Source organism: Monoraphidium neglectum, assembly GCF_000611645.1.
Source record: "Monoraphidium neglectum strain SAG 48.87 unplaced genomic scaffold scaffold01519, whole genome shotgun sequence".
Lineage (NCBI taxonomy): Eukaryota > Viridiplantae > Chlorophyta > Chlorophyceae > Sphaeropleales > Selenastraceae > Monoraphidium > Monoraphidium neglectum.
Genome location: NW_014012109.1, coordinates 6465 through 8748, shown reverse-complemented (window position 1 = coordinate 8748; position 2284 = coordinate 6465).

Genomic DNA, 2284 nt, shown 5'->3' with positions numbered 1-2284 from the left:
TGGGTGCTGCGAACGCAGCGGTTCTTATCAGGGCCCACCGGCCCGGATTGGTGGCGCCTGCAGGCGCGGACAAGCGGCGCGGAGCCGCAATGTAAAGAGGAAACATGTAAGGCAGGGGCAAAGCACCAGCCTTGGACCAGCCAATTTGTCCCAGCACGGCCACCGCCGCCGCCGCCGCCGGGGCGGGGGCGAGAGAGAGAGAGAGAGAGCGCGCGCAGGGGCGCGGGCGGCAATGCGCGCAAAAACGCAAGCAATGTTTCAGATTTTCAGCCGACCATGTATTGAGCGGGAGTCGTCGGCTGCAGGCCGCCGGCACTGCGCCAAATGGTCGGCTGGGGTCGCCACGCGTCTGCCCCCGCCGGCCGCACCCACCCAGGGGCCCCAGGCCCGCGGGGGTGTTCTCAGCCGGGCGGCTGCAGGGTGGTAAAAGCTCACGCGAAGGTGGCCTCGCGATCCATGCGGCGGTGCATCGCATCGCATCTCATCTTGTTATCTGGTACAATCAGCTTATCCAAAGCATCGAAAATCACGATTCAGCGCCGGCAGACCGCCGCAGAGCGAATGGGGTTATGCTAGCGGCGGCCCCGGCGCCAGCGTGCGCGGCTGCACCCTCGGCGGCCGCGCGGCGGCCGCCGCGCTCCCGTCGCCGCCGCCTGGCGCGGGCGGGCCATTTGCGGGGCCGGGCGCGGCCTCGGGGGCGGACAGGGAGTGGGAGGGGGCGGAGCAGGATGACGTCATCAGCGGGGCGCTATCCTCGGACGTGTCCTCGTCGCCCGCGTCCTCGATCGGCTCGAGCTGACGAGGATGGGGATGTAGGAGGAGGGATCGGGTCGGGGGTTGGCGGTGGGGTTGGTGGGGCCCTGGTGACACTCAGAGAGGCCCTGGTAACAGTTCAGAGTTGAGGAGCGGCTAGGAGGGGCCTAGGGGCACCAGGGTGCAGGGGTGCCGGCAACGCGGCTGGCCAAGGCCTTGTGGCGCCGGGACCAAGGGGGAGCCCGGTAGGGGAGGGGGTCGTTGCCTAGGGTTTCCAGGAGGTGCGCGGGGGGGGGGGGCAGGTACGCATCACATTGGGAAGATGAATCAGTGCGAATTGGTGACCCATGCTGCCAGACGGGGATGACTCACCCTGCTCTGGAAGCCCGCAGACCCCGCGCTCCGCCGCCTGCCGCTCCTCCGCCGCCGCCGCCGCTGCGGCGGCGCCTGCTGCGCCTGCTGGGCCTGCTGCTGCGCAGCCGCCATGGGCGGCTGCTGCTGCTGTGGCGGCGGCGCCGCGCCGCCGGCGCAGATCGCGGGGGCCGGGGGCGCGGGGGCCGGGGGCGCGGTGGGCTGGCCGTCTGCGCCCAGTATGTGGTATGAGATGGGGCCGAGCTGCAGCAGCTCTTCCAATCCGGTGGCGTCGTTGCCGGGGTGGAGAAGAGGCTGCAGGAGTGACGGTTGCGTACGGGTGTATGTGCATGTGTGTGTGTGTGTGCGTCTGTGCATGTGTGTGTGTGTTTGTGGGTGCGCGCGCGCGTGTGTGTTTTGGTGGTGTTGGTCGGGGTGTGAGGGGTGTGCGCTGGTGGGGTGTGTGTCGGTGGACATGTGCAAGCTGTGCATGCACACATGCTTGATGTGCAGGGACGCATCGCTGGTTGAAGAATGAAACTCGCATCTGAAATCATTCTCCAACAAGCAACAAGTCGATGGAAAATGGCTCGGGCTGTTCAGCAAGGGACCCACCCACGAGCAACCCGTCCCCGACAAGCAACACAAGGCAGAAAACGGCGGGCGCCCCGCCAGCACGAAAGGATCACAGAAAAATGCCGCTCAGGCGCCGCGCCGGGGACGCCCAAAGCCTCGGCAAACGACAGAGGCCACGCCCTGATTCACTGACGGAGCACAGGCGCAGCGTCCCCGCGCAGCTCCCCCTCCCCCCCCCTTCCCCCCACTCGTATCAACGGATGCGCCCCAAAACGGGCCGCAATGTGGTCCGCACATCGCCCTGCGGGGCCTCACCTCGAGCCGCCCCGCGCTGCCCCAACGGGCGTCACGGCCAAGGGGCGCGGCCGGCGGCACCTCTGGGTGGCGCACGACGATGGCGCGATAGTCTCGATGCTGCTCCTCCTCCTGCTGCCGATGCCGATGCTGCTGCTCGCGTTGATGCTGCAATTGCTGCCGTTTTTGCTGCTCCTGCTGCCGCTGCTGTTGCTGGTGCTCCTGCTCTCGCTGCTCCTGCTGCTGCAACGCCGACGGCAGCTGTGGCAGCGCCACCGGGAGCGGCGTCGGCGGCGACGGCGGCAGCACG